Below are 21,570 nucleotides of genomic sequence, written 5' to 3' on the forward strand. Positions count from 1 at the left end.
TCATGGGACAGTGAACTGGGCCTTGAAATATAGGTCAAATAACTTTTGGATCAAAAGTATCAGGGTAACAGGACTTCCCTGGTGGTCCAGTGGTTAAGACTCCACATTCCAATGCAGGGGGTGAGGGTTCGATCCCTGGTCGGGGAGCTAAGATCCCACATGCCTCATGGCCAAAAAAAGCATAAAACAGAAGAAATATTGTGACAAACTCAATAAAGACTTTAAAAATGGTCCACATTAAAATACCATGATACTTTTTTAAAAAGATTTTTAAGTGCATCTATGAAAATAGCATATGGCAAAATGGCATATAAATTGGTTATAAAAGACAGCTGACCACCAAAGAATTGATGCTTTTGAACTGTGGTGTTGGAGAAGACTCTCGAGAGTCCCTTGGATGGCAAGGAGATCAAATCAGCCAATCATAAAGGAAATCAACCTTGAATATTCATTGGAAGGACTGAGGCTGGAGCTGAAACTCCAATACTTTGGCCACTTGATGTGAAGAACTGACTCATTTGAAAAGTCCCTGATGCTGGGAAAGATTGAAGGCAGGAGGAGAAGGAGACAACAGAGGATAAGATGGTTGGATAGCATCACTGACTCGATGAACATGAGTTTGAGCAAGCTCTGGGAGTTGGTGATGGATAGGGAAGCCTGGAGTGACTGAACTGATCCATAAGTGGATAAAGTATTGTAGAACCCAAATATTTCTAGAGAGAATGGGCTAACATGGTGACTTCCCCACTATCTTCTGGGTTTATCATAACTGTATGAGCCAAAGCTAGTGTATGAGATAATTTGTTGTGTAGATTGACATTAACTCTAGGGAAAGAAGTCTACAATTATTCCAATCTGGTTACACCTTTTCAGAGAGATCATTTTAAAGGTTCTATTGTTTTTCTTCTTTTGTTTGCTGAAAAATTGCTAGATTTAATTTTCTTTCAACATACAGATTTATAATAATCAAATAAAATGTTTTTATAATGTTATGTAGTGACTCATGATGAATTAATGATTAAATTTTTGGCAAGAGAAATAGTAAGTTAATCAGCATAGATTGACTTTTAAAAAAATCAATTAAAGCTTATATATTAACCTCGGTTAGTCCACTATGTAATAGAAATCACTGATAAATGTATATAGTACAAGGCAAAATTTACCCTCCCCCAGTAAACCAAGCTGGCCCTGAGCATATGGTTTTCCTTTTAATTATCACTTAATGGTAATTCTGGGCCTCACTTTTAAAGAGCATTGGCAACATAACTTGGCACAGAAGTTGACATATTTTGCTTATTGGCAAGTTCCCTCTAGCTTCTTTCCTGTATTATTGTGTTTCTTTAAACAAATCTGTCAATATTCACAGAATTAGATAAATTAGAATTGGAAAAATCTTCATGGATGATGGAGACTTTCCTCTGACTCAGGCCAAATTACTGTCTACAGACTTTTTTCTTATTGTTTGGCCTGGCAACACAAAGAGTAACGTATGTGATATCACTTTCCTTTTTCAATATTCATGTCTATCTAGGATTCCCTAATTAAGTTCTATTTTCAATATTTCTATTTTGCTTCTCATTACATATTTTTCCAAATTGAATCCTTTTAAAATTACACCTAATAACTTTGTTTGCTTTTTATTTTCTAGGCTTTCACATTCCACCAAAGAAACTGCATATGGTAGTGTTGTTGGGGAGCCCATTCAACAGACTTATGGAAAAATCTATGGGACCATTCTATTGCAAATTACTCAGTCGCCAGAATTCCTTTCTAGAACAAAGTGGAATAGAAATGCATAAACAGGTAAAACTTTTTTTTACCTATAAGGTGAACCACATGTATGCTATGTACATACCTATAAGAGGGTGGCGTGAGTTGTAATTGAAAAGACCAAGCCTTTACCTAGAAGAGATGCAGTTAGTGCAGTTACTCTAGAAATACTGGAAGAATGACACGCATTCTTCACAAATAAGTGCAAGTATCCTTTTCTTCTACTTCCCAGTTGAATGGTGGGGAACAAATATTAGACCTATTATGCTATGCTATGCAATGCTAGGTCACTTCGGTTGTGTCCGACTCAGTGTGACCCCATAGACAGCAGCCCACCAGACTCCCCCGTCCCTGGGATTCTCCAGGCAAGAACACTGGAGTGGGTTGCCATTTCCTTCTCCAATGCGTGAAAGTGAAAAGTGAAAGTGAAGTCGCTCAGTCGTGTCCGACTCTTAGCGACCCCATGGACTTCAGCCCACCAGGCTCCTCCGTCCATGGGATTTTCCAGGCAAGAGTACTGGACTGGGGTGCCATTGCCTTCTCCGTAGACCTATTATAGAAGAAATTTATCTTTACTTCCAAACATGCATAACTATGGTTGTCCCCCTGCAGCCCTGAGGCTAAATATACAATTTATTTTGGGAAAGAAGAGCAAAGGTACATTAAAAATTTTAACGTGTTTTTTTTTTCCTAAAAATGAAATCCATTACTATGGCCACATCCATCCAGTTTTCTGTTAGGATATTCCTGCTCTTCTGTAGAAATAGTCATCAGTGTCTGAGAAGGAGAAGATGAGGGCATTTCTCTGAGATGTAATTTTGTTTTCTGCGAGCTGTGCTATTGTGGCTCCAGTTTACCTTACCACCTCAGGTCCGTCTTCAGGATCTATCACCTTTAAAGGAGACAAGCTGAATAAGATGGGGTCCTTGTGCTCAAGAATTTTATGCCTCATTAAGGGAAATAAGACAGACACAGACAAATCTATAAACTTCGGGAATAAGGCAGTGTGTGACAAGTGCCAGGTGAACAGAGCAAAGGAGGTATATGCCTCAGGCAGGGGAGACAGAGTCTTACTGAATTTATTTTCACTTAAGTTATACTCCAAGCACTCTAGCTGTATAACATGGGGAGAAAATACATGATCAAGGAAGATCTCTAAGGCTGGATGATTTAACAGACCCTTTAAAAGAATTAGCAGAAAATGCATTTTGGTTCACAGCAATAGCTGTATAGAGAAATTAAGTTTTCCTAGTTTTTCTATATTTGATTTTGTATGCTCCAGAATAGATGAGTTTTCTTTTGACTTTCACTTTGATTTTCTTGTCTATTCTTTTCACTCCTGCTGACTCTTCAAACACTGCTTCGTTCTGATTCACAAGGCCTCTGGGTCACCTCACAGAAAGACTGGCGTTCACGGCAGCATCAAGTCACTGACTTCCCTCAAAGGAGAAGCAGCAAGCTGGCGTGGGACTACGGACCCTGGGGGTGAGATTTGTGACCCTGGGATTCCCAGAGTCATAAAATTCTTATTTGGGGAATACTACGTAGCTATTTCAAGAGCAGGCCAAGTTCTTTCTAGGAGTTGTAATACACAGCATTGCTTTTTCCGTGAGAAAGTAAGCTAAGCCCCTCAGGGATGCTGTGGGAATAAGAGCCACAGTGTTGTAACTAATCTGCTTTAAAAGTTGAATTCTTAGAAGATGCATTTTACAATTTTTAAGTCATATTATTTTCACAGTTGAAGCACTCAGGGTAAAGGGCCATCCAGGGTATTTTGAAAAGATGATACACTGTATTTTGTCAGAACATTTTTTCCCTATGATTTCATAGCCTCTCCTTCATGGAAGGGGAAAAAAAAATGTTTCTTTTTCTCCTCCTTCTCTTGCTCTTGTAACTGTTCTCAGAATTCTTAGGGAGAGAAAAGAGTTTAAAGATGCTCCAACAATTTGCTGGTCTATAGTTAGATTTTGTTTTTCCTATTTAAAGTGTACAGTACTTTGTAACCGGACTGATATCTGGGCTGGTTGCCCAGTGGAAATTTCAGAAACAGAGGACAGTGTGTCTCTGTACGTTGTTTCAAATAACTCTCCTTGCTTCTTTAGGGAGATATAATAGGCATTCACATTAGGCCAGAAGGTTATTAGATCTCCATGAGGCTCCATCCGGCTACATGCCATGAATATTATTCTGTCAACACAAACGTCATTAGAATCTGCTAAAATTGAATTACTCTTAGCAGCTTTACAGCTGTCTCACAACATTTGACAACTACCAAGAAATGCATCTTGGCATCAATGAGAATTCTTCACTAGGCCGATTTATATCTAAGAACAGTGGGAAATGAAGGGGAATAATGGTATCACTGTTTCAATGTATAATGTTTACAAAATCAGTACTGAGTTTTCCTCTCACAGGCTGGGATTGATTTTCCCACCCCCCTTATCCCGGTACCTTTATAGCCCTGGTGACTATAAATAAGTTGCAGGAAAATGACTTCTCTCCTGTTTCACGATGCTTTTCTTATCTGACTGCCACAGCTGTCACATATCCACATGCTCTTATTTAAGATGTCTGTATCTGGAAACATTACTGCTTCTGTTCTTCAGTAGCTGAAGAACATTATGATAGTATTTTGTGAATTTAATTCATTTCTTCTCTTTTGCTTTACTACACTTTTAATGTCTAGTTCTCTCTATGATCTTTAGTCTCCTCCATAGGTTCCTCTGTCTACAGTTAATATTTATCCCAGAGAGAAACTCAATTCCAGATTTTTAAAAAGAATCTTTGAGTCTGAGCTTCACATCTTGCTCTTAGATTTCAGCATTCCTAAGGTGAACCTACAAATAATGCTGATCCTTTTCATTAGTAATAAATCTTCAAGGTCAGTGTGAAGAGTTTCATAATACCCAGAATTAAACAACATTTCTATATGTTCTTCTCCATGCTATTCTGTTTGCTTTCTTTAAAGTGAGATGCCCTTAAAATGCACATAGGAAGTGAAATATTGCATAGGATAAAGCACAACAGTATCCATTTGAAAGCCAGTAGGGTTAAAGATTTTGCATGCTGTTGAATTCTGTATACTTATATTTCCTTGCAAACTTACTGCAATTCAATTTCTCTTCAATTAATATTATTTATTCCGTCTAGGGTTCTTGTCAAAGGTATACACCTCGAGATTAGATAAAATGGAATGCAAAGAATCACATAGGAGACATGAAGTCAGTATTTTACAGTATTTTGTTCAAGTGCTAGAGGATCTACATCAGTACAGATTTCATTAAATACTCTTGTCTAATATATGTAATCAACTCTGCTCTCATAATTTAAAAAATGTGACTCTTGGATATGTAGCATACTTTGATAACATTCTCAGGTAAATTAAAATCATTTTTAATATCATTTTATCTTGTTACTGAGTCTTTGAAGTAAAAAGTCGATTTGTCACAAGAATCAGGGCAGACTACAGGTGGAGTTTATGGAAACAGAAGAACTTTACATGGAGCACTGCAAAATTTCTGCTTCACAAAATTTCCCCCTAAATCATTGTGTGAGAAATAGACCAGTTATTAAGTAAATGATAAATATTGGGAGAGGGTCAAAGTTATTGCAGAAAGAAAATACCCAAAGTCATGGTGAAAAACACTGCAGATCTTCTAATGGGCAAAAATGCATTATGAAATTATTTCCCACAATGCTCAAAGATTGCAAAAAAGAGCCCACAGTGCCAGGAAGAAAGAAACAGAGAGCCCAGCCATTATTTTGAGTGTTTGATCAAACTAGACACTCAATTGGCATAGTTTTAGCCAAAGTCCTCCCACTTTCTCTACTGTAGAACTATTTTTAAACAGCATAAAAGTATGATCAAGTGTCTTTCAAACTATATAATTTCTGGTATTACTAGAGAAGACCCTGTTAATTTTAGAGGAAGATGATGGATTAGTTCTGAAAGTGAGGAAGTAATCAAAGGAACTGGCATCTGGATTGGAGTGTCAGAGAACAAAAGTTTTCTTTTGTTGAAGGGAGGACTCTTGCTTTACAGGTAATGAGAGAGATGACAGAAATGGAGGGAAAAAGGTGAGAAGAACCAAATTCAATCAGATTTCATACTAGAGGTTAATTGGAAGCTACTAAAAGGTCTACACTAAAACAAGAGAAAGGAAGTATAAAAAGATGGTTTTTATAGGACAAATGAAAAATATGGAGCACTGAGAAGTTTTTTGAAATAGATGTATTCGCGTCAGAATGATGTTAGAACATACTGCATACTCTGTTTACTCTTAAGAGATATATTCTAAGGTTAAAAATGCTGAGGAACCTTAAAATTATCTCAGTTTCTTTGCCTTCGTAGTAATTTAATTATTGTACTGTTTAAGATCCAAGAGTTGAAATAATATAGAAAAAAAGATATATGCATACAAAATTTTAAAAATGCATACAAATTTAAAACCATGTAATGTTAAAGAGTTGAAAATATCAAATAAAAATGTAATTTTACAAGATATATTTTCTAGCTCTCTCCATCCAAAAACAATAATATTCCTTGTGGAAATCAGCACTCCTCACACCCAGTTTTCATTTTCTAATTATTATTCACACTGAAGGAATCAGAGACACTTAGGAAATGGCCAATTCTAAAGGAAGAAGCAAAGAAGTGGAAGGGAATGGTGATTGCCAAAGCTTTAACACCATGAGTGCCCTCCATATTCTGAGAAGGAAGGTATTCAAGGATGAACAGATTGTGTTAAAAGGACACAGTTGCCAGCCTAGAGTGACTCCTCCTGATCCAAATTGGGAGCATTCAAACACCAATAATAGTAACTATAATTCACTGGAATCCATTACATAAATATACATCATTGAGTTAATAGTAAGGCTAAGGAAAGAGACTATAAATCAAACAAACTCATTGATCACCTGTGGAGATGACGAATATACAAATTCCTTACTTTTGAAAACTGGTAATTAAAAGATGAGAACAATTCAGGAGACTATGTTTGATCCTGGCCCAGGAAGATCCTACACGCCACGGAACAGCTAACTACTGAGCCTGTGCTCTGGAGCCCGGGAGCCACAACTCCTGAACCCACGTGCCACAGCTACTGAAGTCTGAATGCTCCAGAGTCTGTACTCCACAACAAAAGAAGCTATCACACTTCAAAGCCTGAACACTATGACTAAGAGAATAGCCCCTACTAATCACAACTAGAGAAAAGCCCTCAAAACAATGAAGATCCAGGACAGTCCAAAAAAAGATGAGAACAAGATATAATATCTTGTTTTTTCAACAAGAACTATAGATTCGAGGGTTTTTAAAAAGTGGCCCTAGTTGATAAACTTTTTTTTTTTAACTTATTTATAGGATAATAATAAAAAAAAAGTAGAAAATCACTGCTAATCTTAAATGAAACAGCTAAGGGAAGAAACTTCAATGGTTGTAAACATTTTTGAGGAAATGCTGGTAAACAAAATATTCACATAATGTTGAGTATCTCCCCACAGATTATTTGTTAATTGAAAAAGAGAAAACATACCTTTGTGGTGAAAGATCTGATTAATGGAATTAATCTAGTGGCACTACTTACTTTGTGAACAACACAGACATTCTGTAAATTAAATGCAACAAGAAATACTGATTTTTCCATGAACTGTTTTTCACAAAAGTGTTTAACTTGTGACTAACCATGACATTAGTTTTAAATTTCAGCTTATAGAAAATATAGGTGATAGAGAAATATAAATTATGTGATGAAAACACACCCAGACAAATGCAGAATGTAAAACATTCTATAGGACATCTGGTCTGATATCTTAAAGAAGTTAATAGCAGGGGCAGAAATAAAAAGTGGTAAAAACTACTTGACTTAGGAAGACTTAGAGACACAACAAATGTATTGAGTGCCTTATGATTGAATCCTCATGAATAGATATGTGGGCGAATTGGAATGTAGACCGAGACTGGGTATCTGATTTTATTAGGGAATTATTGTTGATGTTAGATATAATCATGCTACTGTGATCATATGGAGAGCATTTCTTCTCACACTAAAGAATTTAGGGGAAAGAATAATGATATATATAAATTATTTTAAGTGTTATAGTCAAAAAGGTAAGTGTAAGCAATGATACAAGTATAAATTTATATAGAGAGTATAGATTGGGCTTCCCAGGTGGCTCAGTAGACAAGAATCTGCCTGCAATGCAGGAGATGCAGGTTCCATGCTGGTTTGGGAAGATGATCTGGAGAAGGAAATGGCAACCCACTGCAGTATTCTTGCTAGGAGAATCTTCATGGACTGAGGAGCCTGGTGGGCTACAGTCCCTGGGGTTGCAAGAGAGTCGGACATGACTTAGTGACTAAAACAATACAGATAAAACCTATAGGTTAACAGAAAAGGCAAAATGTTTACAGTTGTTAAATCTGGATGGTAAGTATATAAGTCTCCTTTGTGGTATTCTTTCTATTTTTCTTTATATTTTAAAACTGTCACAATAAAATAGTTTTTATTTTTAAAGAATATTTGTTGTTCCGTCTCTGTCATGTCCGACTCTTTGCAACCCCATGGACTGTAGGATGCCAGGCTTCCCTGTCCTTCTGTATCTCCAGAGTTTGCTCAAACTCATATCCATTGAGTCAATGATGCCATATTTAAAGAATATGTATACTTATAAAGCCCTGGAAGTTACAATAAAAGGTACAGTACCTCCATTCTCTTAAAGCCCTTGCATTAGAGATTCAAATAGCCTGCTTCTAGGATTCTAGATAAAGCTATGGGGAAATCAATAGCTTTAAAGGGAGCTCTGAAGGAGAAAAATCGTATGATATCCCGATATGAAGAGTCTAAAAAGAAATGACTCAAATGAACTTATTTACAAAACAGAAATGGACTCACAGACTTAGAGAATGAACTTATGGTCATCAGGGAAGAAGAGATAGGGAGTTTGGGATCGACATGTACACACTGCTATATTTAAAGTGGATAACCAACAAGGACCTACTATATAGCACAGGGAACTCTGCTCGATGTTATGTGGCAGCCTGGGTCAAAGGGGAGTTTGGATACATGTGTATGTATGGCTGAGTCCCTTTGCTGACCACCTGAAACTATCTCGACACTGTTAGTCAGCTATCAGATCAGATCAGATCAGTCGCTCAGTCGTGTCCGACTCTTCGCGACCCCATGAATCGCAGCTCGCCAGGCCTCCCTGTCCATCACCAATTCCCGGAGTTCACTCAGACTCACGTCCATCGAGTCAGTGATGCCATCCAGCCATCTCATCCTCTGTCGTCCCCTTCTCCTCCTGCCCCCAATCCCTCCCAGCATCAGAGTCTTTTCTAATGAGTCAACTCTTTGCATGAGGTGGCCAAAGTACTGGAGTTTCAGCTTTAGCATCATTCCTTCCAAAGAAATCCCAGGGCTGATCTCCTTCAAAATGGACCGGTTGGATCTCCTTGCAGTCCAAGGCTCCAATGTAAAAGTTTAAAAAAATAAAGGGAGCTCTGCTATTGGAAACACTGGAATGCATACCTGTAAAATGGATAGTATGTAACTGTTTCAACACTGCCTGGAGAATTCTTGACCCTGGAGGTTCTCTGGGTGTAGTTTAAGAGTGGCATGGCCCCAAATGGGCCTGTACCCACTCCCTGAGCCTTTCTGGAGCCAAGCTGTCCCGGTGCAAGTCCTCCAGGCCAGTACACGTCTGAGATCCCAGCTCCCAATCCAGATACTCCTAAACCAAGGGAAATGAACTAACAGTTTCAGAATTTGCTTTTGCTTCCAGGAGAGCTGGAGGAGAGGTCCCAAAGATGTCATCGCCAGGCTACCCAGTGCCCCCAAATCAGAATTCCCTGGAATGTCAGGTCAGTCAGATTCTTCAACTCAGTAACACTTGGCTAGTCTGCAAATACCCCGTCACTGGGAAAATACAGGACAGAAAGGGTCCTGTCCATAAACTTCCACCTCAAGTCCAAGCATTATAAATTAATTGTCCTTTCAACAGCCTCTTTTTAACTATTCCAGTCTTATGACTGATTCTCTGCTTCCTAGGTCTTTGAATGGTAATTTCCGTGAGAGCCAATTATTTTATGCAGAAACATGTTTTTCACTAGTAAGGAAATTCTTTTTATCTTACTGAAGTTGGAACATAATAGTTTAGACATTTCCGTTCTCTAAAACATAAAACATCTAGTGCATGGCTGTTACCTGAAGCACTAAATCAAAGTACTCTTCTAAGGTAGGATGTATTAGGCCTTAGAAAACTCACGAGGTCAGAAAGTACTTACTAACCTCCTACAGCCTGAAAAGGAAAGTGTGGGGCCACTTAAGGGACATGTCAGTATTAGCCTGACTGCATGTCTGCAGAGAGTTACAAATATTTAGGGGAGAGAAGGTAATTAAGAAATAAGCTAAGGAAGCATATTTTCTTATTTTTCTAAGTATTTCCTAAATGACCCAAATCAGGTAACAAATACTTCACCTTCCACTCAGGTCATTTCCTGGGTGAATATGACCATTTCACTTACACTTTTTTTTTTTTTTTTAATGAATCAATGCATCTTTCAGGTGTATATTAGTCTCATAAAATGGATATTTGGATATTTTATACAGCAAGGCCTTGTGGTCTTGTAGTTTTGTGTAAAAGGTGTGTTAATATGTGTGTGTGTGTGCATATATTGAAAATTCCACAGATTCCTGATTTTCACAAACAGGCAGTATACTCCTAATCTTCTTGAAATTTATGGTGAAGTTCAGTAGAATGAACTATGTCTCCATAACTGGCTGAATCTTAGCTATCATGAAAAAGGAGTCTAGTCAAGTGGTAGAGGAGGAAGAGGGTCTCACTTTGGTGCAGAGAGCTGCCTTCAGCTTTAGAGATCACTGGTCATTTTACCATTGGGAAAACAAATGGAAAGGCAGGGTTCATCTCAGCATTGTGAAGAAGTAAGCAAGATACTCATCTACAGGGGAATCTGGGTTCCTAAGCTGTGGACTAGGGGCATCGACTCTGATGGAAATAACACACAATCCCTGAGGATATGACAGTAGTCTTTCATCAAGAGGATTCACTGTCCTAGTATTATTTAAATAGGCTTTTTATGTAATGTGACAGACTCAAAGGCCCAGTAGAGCTACTAAAACTGACTTCTCCTAATGAAAATGTATTGGTTTAAAGCAAGGTTGTTCAACCCCAGCACTACTGACATTTGGGACCAGAAGTTGTTTGTTGTGGGTTCTGTCCTGTGCATTATGGGAGGTTTATCAGCATCCCTGGCCTCTACCCCACAGCTGCTGATGGCACACCATCAGTTACAACGACCAAAGAGATCTGCAGACACTGCAAACTGTCCCCTCTGGGGGAAAATGCTCCCAGTGGAGCATCACTGCACTAGGAATTCAAATCTATACGCTGATACCATGTATTATAGCTACTTTGGGGAAGTGAATACTTAGTATAGTCCACATCCTTAAGAAGATCCTGACTCATTCATTAAAAAAAAAAAAATGTCTATGTATTTGGCTGTGCTGGGTTTTAGATGTGGCATGTGGGATCTTTAGCTACAGCATGTGAAGTCTTTGTGACAGCATGTGGGATCTAGTTCCCTGACCATGGATCGAACCCAGGCCCCCTGCACTGGGAGCATGGAGTCTTAGCTATTGGACCACCAGGGAAATCCTTGACTCATTCATTCACTCAGCAAATATTATACTGTTGATATGTCTCTTCTAGGAAGAGTGAATAGCATGTTCCGAGGCCCTGGGGAAGGACAAGGCCTGGGTATTAGAGGAAAGTTCAAGGTATCAGACCAGTTGGTATTAGACCAAATTCTTTCTTGAATTTATCCTTAAAAGACTAATTTTGCTCATATAGAGTTTATGTTTGGTTTCGTCAACACCTTAGGTCTGAAAGTTAAAACAATGGTTGTCATTTTTGATAATGGTATATATACATATACTTTCTGGGATCTTTTATTCTTAAATATCATGAGTAAAAATGTGTGTCATATTTAGTCACTAAAAAAAAAAACTGAATAAACTGTCAAGTTTTAGGTATGTGGGTATATCTATCAAGAAGTAAAATCTGACTCTTCTAGGCCAAAGAAGTTGAATTTGAAATATATAATTTGAAAGGCAACATGTAATGACTAGGCAATCCATTTTCTACTAAACATTGATATATATATATATATATATATATAATTTGAAATATATGTGTATATATAATTTGAAATATATGTGTATATATATGTAAATATATATCTATATATCAGTGTTTGGTAGTTCATATTTATCAAAGCTTCTAGGCAATCTCTATTCAGTATCCAGTGTGATAATTTCTGAACAAAAACATTTGACTCTGCCCACTCCCCCATTAAAATGCGTTCATGGATCTGTACTGACAGTGGGATACAAACAGATCTAAGCATGATCCATGGATTTACCACCGTAGCTACATCCCAGACCACATGTGCTCTCCCTCCTCGCTCTAGCTGTCCAGACTCCGTTTGACCAAGACTTGCCCCGGGGTCTGCACACAATGTTTTATCTGTCTGGAAGGTACTACTCTCCTGTTCTCACATACTTAGTTCCTGCTCATTCTTTAGCTCTCAGTTGAGCTCTCTTTGCCTCCAAGGTCTTTTCCCTGACCACTCTGGCTACATCAGTCTCGCTGATACATACTCTTGAGTACCTTTATCTTTTTGTCATACCATTGTTCATATCTGGAGTTTTTCAGATCTACCATGTGATTAGCAATGTATCTTTCTTCCCCACCAGAGCACACACACACACAGTACTTTCTTGCATATAGAGCCCGTGTCCAATTGGTTCACCATTATACCCAGCATCCAGCGTGGCATACATAAGACCTTCATAAATCCCTGTTGAATGAATGAATGATAAACCCTCCCAGCTCCTTAAACACACTGTGCTACTATGTGCTCCACACTTACGCCCTGAGTGCGTGCCTTGCTTCCTTCTTTTAGGTCTGCAGCCATCTCCCCCAAGGAAGTTGTGGTGGTGGCGATGGTTCACAGATGCAGGGTTTGTGCTGGGTGGAAAGTTACGTCACGCAATTCCTATGGGCTAGGAAGGAGAGAAACCTCTGAGTCTCCTAAAACCTCATGTTGTTAGAAACAAATTTTTTTTCTGAGCCTGCTTCTTTTATGGTTTATTCCAATTTCGATACATTCAGATTCCCCTATATCTCATTCAGGGTAAATTTAAAATTCTGTATCTGACCCAGTCTACAACCTTGCTACAATGTACTGAATGTTTGTCTATCAGAAATGTACATGTTGAAATCCTAACCTCCCGACGTTAAGGTATTAGGAGGTGGGGGCATTGGGAGGTGGTGAGGTCATGAGGGTAGAGTCTCCATAAATGGGGTTAGTGCCCTTAAAAACAAAAACGAGAGCTCCACCACCTTTCCACCATGGAAGGTTACAGCGTGAAGACGGCCATCCACAATCTGGGAAGGGTCCTCACTAGATACCAAATTCATCAGTGTTTTCATTGTGCACTTACCAGCTTACAGAACTGTGAGAAACTGTGTATGGCATTTTTGCCACAGCAATCCAAAATGAACCAAGAAACTTGTATGATATACATAATCTTTCATCCCTTCAAGTCATTAAAATTAAGCTCAGTGGCTTTGGGGTGGGTGGCTAAAAATCATCTAAAGATTAAAAAAATTTTTTTTTTCAGTTGGTTTTGTATTTTCGGTAATAAAGGTTTCTGAGAAGCTTTTCATTGCTAGTGAAAGTCTCTGAGTTGTGTCCGACTCTTTGTGACCCCATGAACTATATAGTCCATGGAATCCTCCAGGCTAGAATACTCGAGTGGGTAGCCTTTCCCTTTCTCCAGGGGATCTTCCCAACTCAGGGATCGAATCCAGGTCTCCTGCGTTGTAGGCGGATTTTTTACCAGCTGAGCCACCAGGAAAGCCCAAGAATACTGGAGTGGGTAGCCTATCCCTGCTCTAGCAGATCTTCCTGGCCCAGGAATTGAACCAGGGTCTCCTGCATTGCAGGTGGATTCTTTACCAGCTGAGCTACCAGGGAAGCCCTTTTCATTGCTAAGCACAAATCAAAAATCTTTAATTCTTTTAGTGAAGAGACTGTTAAAAATCTCAATTGTACTAGAAGAGCCACTGCAGTGAAAAACATTCTGAAATATACTTCGTTTTGATGTTACTTATTTTGATGCCTTTTTAATCTGTATATGCAATGTGTATCTCCCAGAATTTCTTATAATAAATCTGACACTGACTAACCATGTAGTTGCTAACTTTGTTCTAGATGCATCAATAATTATAAGTAAAAAAAAAAAAAAAAAAAACAGTTCTGAGTAATTGTGTAATACACATGAATCCATCATACCACTTGGAAAAACTGTAAATGGAAATTTCATTTGTAGGGGTTTGGGTGACTGCATAAAGTGTCTACTTTTTAAATAAATAGTACTGTTTTGGGAAGAGTTTTTCACACAGTGTCTAGAATGTCCCATAAGGAGGTAGAGAGATAGGAGTTGGTATGAGCTCCTTTGAGATTCTGTCACTAGATGGAAGAGCTTGTACTGTCCACATCATAATTCCTAAATCCCTCCCTGCGCCTTCTTCCCTTGAGTCTTAGAGTGGCTGTTCAGAGTCATTATGGATGAGTGAGGGTCACCTCCTGCTAAAATGCTGATTTAAGGCTCTGCTTCTGTTTCTGCTGCTGTTTAAAGGCTCCTTGCCCGCCTCCTTGCCTCCTTCCACTATGACAAAATGGGGACTTTTAGGTCTAGTCCAAGAGTATAAGTAACGATCAGGATAACTATTCTTCAGATTTAGAATTCCTAAAGTACCTAGTGAGAACTTCATGAGAAACAAAATTATTCTTGTTTATAAATACAATTAAAATCAATCTTATTGAGTATCTAACTGTGTACATCTATAAGAGGGTATTTAATAAGATACCCTCAAGATGATTTTAACTGTATCAAGAGAAGAGAAAGAAGGAAGAGGAGAGAGAGAAAAAGAGAGAGGGGTTACTTTTGATCTCTGATTATTATAGAACTAATGATAATATTAACATTTAATTTTAAAATCTACATGTGCTTTTTTTTAAGATGAAAGGAAAACTTCAGTGCCCATCAGGTAAGTTTCTCAAAGATGAAGTCAATGAAGAGGTATAAGATGAATGCTCTGGACTAATTGGATAAAATAAAATATGTGCAACAGCATGCTTCTCCAGAGTCTTAAAAGGTATTCTGCACTTAAAAGCAAATATTCAGTGCTCTGCATGCATTTAAAATATGAATAATTACTATAGAAGAATGTTTGATTTTTATGTCATGAGATTTTGTAATATTTTATGCTTTAAAAATGTTTACAGGATTTTAAAAATAATTTTATTGTTTTAATCACTAAAAAATGAACTGAAACACAAAAATTGTATCTATGATTTATAAATAATAGTGGAAAATATTTTTTCCTAAATGTTGACATTTAACTATTTCATTCTTATAATTTGTGAATTTCCTTGTTTGTCCTCTAATTTGTCATTAAATATTGGAATTCCTCTTTATGCTGTATAATTGTAAATAAGGGAATTCTCCCTAAAATCAAAAGGATGCTCTTGACTATTATTTTATTGCTGGTTCTGATACGTTCACAACTGTAGACTGTATCAGTTTAGTTCAGCTGCTCAGTCGTGTCCGACCCTTTGCAACGCCACAGACTGTAGCACGCCAGGCCTCCCTGTCCATCACCAATTCCTGGAGCTTGAGTAAACTCATGTCCATTGAGTTGGTGATGCCATCCAACCATCTCAGCCTCTGTCGTCCCCTTCTCCTCCCGCCTTCATCTTGCCCAGCATCATGGTAGACTATATAGCACAATCTTAACTTTGTAAAGCTTATTGACATATCAGCATTTTCATGTTAATTGATCTGGTAAGCTCTTTTGATACAACAGATTCTACTTATAAACTGATCAAAATATGTTTTAATAAAAGCCTTCTGGGGTTTCCCTGGTGGCTTGGCAGATAAGAATCCGCCTGCCAATGCAGGAGACATGGGTTCCATCCCTGATCCAGGAAGATCCCACATGCTGAGGAGCAGCTAAGCGTGTGTGCGCCACGACTACTGAGAAGCCACCTCAATGAGAAGCTCACACACTGCAACTAGAGTAGCCCCTGCTCGTCCCAACTAGGGAAAAGCCCAAGCAGTAACAAAGACACAGAACTGCCAATAAAAAATAAGTTAAAAGCAAAACCTTCTGGCATATTTTTTCCTTATTCATTTTCTTCTCATGATGATTGATAGATATTCTAAGAAGAAGTACAGGTATTGCTTTACCATCTATATGCTATCACATTTTTTTTTTAAAGGCACAGTCACTTAGTCGTGTCCAACTCTTTGCGACCCCATGGACTGTAGTCCGCCAGGCTCCTCTGCTCATGGGATTATCCAGGCAAGAATACTGGAGTGAGTTGCCAGTCCCTTCTCCAGGGGATCTTCCCAAGCCAGGGATCAAACCCGGGTCTCTCCCCTTGCAGGCAGATTCTTTACCATCTGAGCCACAGGGAATACTTTTAAGTCATTCTTTATTGTCAGGTCCTTAATATATTAAGGGTACTACATAGAATATTCAATTAATTCCTACCAGAACCAAGTATGTTAGGCATTAACAGGCCCTTTGTGTAGAAACAGACACAGGCTCAGAAAGGCATTTTAATTGCCTGCATCTCAACAAAGCCAGAGGTGATGATAGAACCAGAATTTAAACCTATGTTGGCCTGAGTTCAGAAAGTGTATTCCTTCAAATAAAGCAGTTAATAATAGAATGATACCCAAAACTGGCAAATATGAAAAGTACTTAAATATTCTTATCTATTTAAATAAGAAAATTTATATAACGTGCAGAGGATAGTACAGGCGTACCTCAGAGATACTGTGGGTTAAGTTCCAGATCACCAAACTAACGTGAATATCAAAATAAAGTGAGTCACACACATGTTTTGGTTTCCCAGTTCATATAAAAGTTATGTTTACAGTATACTATAGTCTATCAAATATACGATAGCATTAAGTCTTAAAAAGAACAACAAGCTTAATTTAAATATACTCACTTTGCTTAAGTCAGAGGAGAAATATCCTATGACATCCCTTATATGCAGACTCTAAAAAGAAGAGATACAAATGAACTTGTTTGGAAAACAGAAATAGACCCACAGACTTAAGAGAATGAACATATGGTTGCCAGTAGGGGAAAGATGAGGGGCAGGGATAGGGAGGGAGTTTGGGATGGAATTGTACACACTCCTACATTTAAAATGGGTAACTAACGGGGACCTACTGTATAGCACAGGGAACTCTATGTTATGCGGCAGCCTGGATGGGCGGTGAGTTTGGGGGAGAATGGATACATGTATATGTATGGCTGAGTCCCTTTGCTGTTCACCTGAAACTGTCACAACATTGCTAATCGGCTACACTCCATATAAAATGGGGCTGGTGTTGGGATGACCCAGAGGGATGGCATGGGGAGGGAGGTAGGACAGGGGTTCAGGATGGGAACACGTATACACCCATGGCGGATGCATGTTGATGTATGGCAAAACCAACACAATATTGTAAAGTAAAAAAAGTAATAATAATTAAAAAAAATACTTCATTGCTAAAAAATGCTACCATCATCTGAGCCTTCAACAAACTATAATCTTTTTGCCACAGTAACATCAAAGATCACCATTCACAGATCATACTAACAATGAAAATAAAAACGTTTGAAGTATCTCAAGAATAGTCAAAATTTGACAAAGAGACAGACATGAAGTGAGCAAATGCTGCTGGAAAAATTGCATGATTAGACTGCTTGGTGCAAGGTTATAAATCTTCAATTTGTAAGGGGAACAAAAAGCATATTTTTGAAGCACAATAAAGCAAAGGACAATAAGGTATGCCTGTACCTAATATAATCATATAATTAAAACAACAGGTGGCCACAACTTTTAACCAATAGTTAGAAAATTGGGGGGTTACAGATGTGTTAGTTAGGAAAGGCTAACTTTTATAAAGACACTGAGTCAAAAATCTCAGTTATTTAACGAAATAAAGGTTTAATTCTTGCATCTGTCATAGTCCAATCAGCAGGGTCAAGATGAACTTTTGGAAATGAAATTGAAACCCCAGTGAAAAGGAATAGTCGGAAGTGAGAATAAAATTCCTCCCTTTAAGAAGAAACCTAGACTTGTTTCCAAAATGAGCTATCAAAGGTTATTCACTTTCAGTTCAGTTCAGTCGCTCAGTTGTGTCCAGCTCTTTGCGACCCCGTGAATCGCAGCACGCCAGGCCTCCCTGTCCATCACCAACTCCCAGAGTTTACCCAAACTAGTAAGATGTATTTTTAATATTAAATTATTCACTTATTTAACATTAAAAATACATCTTACTAGTTTGTCCTCTTTTACAATGCCAGGGTAAGCTAAGCCTGGGTGTTTTAATTATAATAGTGATTTTGTTGTAAATTTAAATATTAAAACTGGTGTGTTTAATAAACGTCCAAATTACGACATCATTTTAAGGGACTATTAATTCACACCTTATTAAACTGTGAAGATTATAAAATTAGAGCTTATTTTTAGAAATAAAAAACAAGTTTTCTTGTAAATTGTGTCATTCTTGAAAGGAATAAAAAGACTAATGATACTATCTTGAGCCCAAATACAGTAGAAGCAGCATATGAAAAACTGTCTTCCTCCGACTCTGCCAATGTACACAATTTCTGAGATATATCACCACACCCTATTTACTATCCTTGGCTTGGCTTCAACTGGAGACTGCCAATTCCTTCTGAAACAGCCAGAAATTTGTGGCAACCTTGTTACACATGGTCTATTTTTTTTTCCCATGGAAATATTTTACTCCCTATATTTTTCCATACTTTGAGAAGATTGTGGCTGTTGAAAGTTCCACCATTACACTTAATGTACTAAGCACCAAGAAAATAATTTCTAAAAGGAAATTTGTGATTTTAGTACTGTTGATATTTTAGTTCAATTCCAAATTTCATTCTTCCATGCATTTATTGATTCACTCCAGAATATTTCTGGCTTATCATCTAGATGACAGGCAGTGTGTTTAGTATTAGGAATCCAATTTGAACAGGTCCTCACTCTTGATTCACATACTCATGGGGAAGACAAGCAAGTAATCACATAAGTAAAATAAAATCCAGACTGTGAAAAGCACTACAAAGAACAAAATGGTATTTCTGGGTCCTTATTTTATAATAATCATAGCTTTAAAAATACAGGGAAAAAAAAAATTAAAGGAGTTACTTTAAGATGATTTGGATGGCTTCTGCAGTGGCTCAGTGGATAAGAATCTGCCTGCCAAGGCAGGAGACATGGGTTCGATCCCTGGTCTGGGAAGATCCCACATACTGAGGAGCAACTGAGCCCGTGCGGCACACTATTGAACCCACACTCTAGACCTGTAAGCCACAACTACTGAGCCCATCTGCTGCACTGCTGAAGCCTGTGTGCCATAGAGCCTGTGCCCCACAGTAAGAGAAGCCACCGCAACGAGAAGCCCAAGCACTGTGACTAGAGTAGCCCTACTTGTTGCAACTGCAGAAAAGCCCATGCATAATAAAACCCCAGCACAGCCATAATGGTGGTGGTGGTGGTGAAGTCGCTAAGTCATGTCCGACTCTTGCGACCCCATGGACTGTAGCCCACCAGGGTCCTCTGTCCATGGGATTCTCCAGGCAAGAACACTGGAGTGGGTTGCCATAAATAAATAAATAAAATTATTTTTTTAAAAAAGATTACATTTCAGATGATGTGGAGAGCCCTGTATAGAGATTAGGGTTCCACTCAGACACTGGATGAGGAAGATCCAGTCATATGAAAAGACAATAGGAACTACGAAGGTCCTAAGATCGGCCAGTGTGGTGTATGGGTAGATCAGAGTTCAGTGGCTGGGGAAATGCGGTGGCCAGAAAGGAAAGCAGGGTCCAAGCCATGCAGGGCTCTCTCAGTCACCGAAAGCCACTGAAAGACTGTAGTGGGGAGTGTCTTGCTCCTAAGGTAGGATTTACATTAAAAAAATTATTTTTGTGCCTTCATGGTTGAGAAGGTTAAAAAGGGGAAAAGTGGACAACAGGAGAGAAATGAATGGATAATCCAGGCAAAACATAACTGTGGTTTGGATCAGGGTGATGAGAGGAGAGGTGGAGGAATGGAGCTAGCTAGACCGAGAGAGCGTCATGCTGAGTGAAGGCAGTCAGACACAGAGACAAACATCAGATGGCATTGCTTATGGGCAGACTCTAAAAAAATGGTACAAATAAACTTATTTACAAAGCAACTGTTAATATGTACATGATATATTATTACGTGAAAAAACTGGTTACAAACATTATGCATAATCTGGTCAGTTTTCATTCCAATCCCAAAGAACAGTGCCAAAGAACGTTCAAATGACCGCATAATTGCACTCGTTTCACATGCTAGCAAGATAATGCTCAAAACCCTTGAAGCCAGGCTTCAGCAGTATGTGAACCGAAAATGTCCAGATGTACAAGCTGGGTTTAGAAAAGAGAAACCAGAGATCAAATCACCAGCATTCACTGGATCATAGAAAATCAAGGGAATTCCAGAAAAACATCTACTTCTGCTTCATTGACTATGTGAAAGTCTTTGACTGTGAGGATCACAAGAAAACTGTGGAAAATTCTTCAAGAGATGGGAATACCAGACCACCTTACCTGTCTCCTGAGAAACCGCTACGCAGGTCAAGAAGCAACAGTTAGAACCAGACATGGAACAATGGACTGGTTCCAAATTAGAAAAGCAGTACATCAAGGCTGTATTTTGTCCCCCTGTTTATTTAACTTATATGCAGAGTATATCATGTGAAATTCTAGGCTAGATAAAATCAAGCTGGAATCAAGATTGCTGGGAGAAATATCAACAACCTCAGATATGCAGATGATAAAACTCTAAAGGCAGAAAGCGAAGAGGAAATAAACAGCCTCTTAATGAGGGTGAAAGAGGAGAGTGAAAAAAGCCAGCTTAAAACTCAATATTAAAAAAACTAAGATCATGGCATCCAGACCCATCACTTCATGGCAAATAGAAAGGGAAAAAGTAGAGGCAATGCCAGATCTCCTTTTCTTGGATTCTAAAATCACTGAAGATGGTGATGCTGCCATGAAATTAGATGACTGCTACTGGGCAGGAAGGCTATGACAAACCTAGACAGTGTATTGAAAAGCAAAGATGTCACTTTGCCAACAAAAGTCTGTATAGTCAAGGCTGTGGTCTTTCCAGTAGTCATGCACGGATGTGAAAGTTGGACCATAAAGAAGGCAGAGCACCGAAGAACGGATGCTTTTGAACTGTGGTGCTGGAGAAGACTCTTGAGAGTCCTTTGGACAGTAAGGACAGCAAACCAGTCCATCCTAAAGGGAATCAACCCTGAATATTCATTGGAAGGATTGATGCTGAAGCTGAAGCTCCAATACTTTGGCCACCTGATGTGAAGAGCCAATGCACTGGAAAAGACTCTAGTGATGGGAAAGATTGAGGGCAAGAGGAGAAGGGGACGACAGAAGATGAGATGGTTGGATAGCACCACCGGCTCAACGCCCATGAGTTTGAGCAAACTCTGGGATATAGTGAAGGACAGGGAAGCCTGGCATGCTGTAGTCCATGGGATCGCAGAGTCAGACATGATTTAGCAACTGAGCAACAACAACAAAGCAGAAACAGAGTCACAGATGTTGAAGACAAACTTACAGTTAGTTACC

At 38.6% G+C, this 21,570-nt stretch overlaps 1 long non-coding RNA gene across 1 annotated transcript in view; it reads right to left on the bottom strand.

Moving 5' to 3' along the window:
- The window catches only part of LOC101905556 (uncharacterized), a 74,698-nt gene that overhangs the window by 33,294 nt on the left and 19,834 nt on the right, over positions 1 to 21,570 (bottom strand). Inside the window, exons 3-4 of the long non-coding RNA XR_003032980.2 lie at positions 16,883 to 16,933; positions 12,722 to 12,854 (exon numbers count right to left, since the gene is read on the bottom strand). This is a non-coding gene — a long non-coding RNA (uncharacterized lncRNA). The remainder of the gene's footprint in view (positions 1 to 12,721; positions 12,855 to 16,882; positions 16,934 to 21,570) is intronic.

This window comes from Bos taurus, chromosome 27 (genome assembly GCF_002263795.3).
Source record: "Bos taurus isolate L1 Dominette 01449 registration number 42190680 breed Hereford chromosome 27, ARS-UCD2.0, whole genome shotgun sequence".
Taxonomy (NCBI): domain Eukaryota; kingdom Metazoa; phylum Chordata; class Mammalia; order Artiodactyla; family Bovidae; genus Bos; species Bos taurus.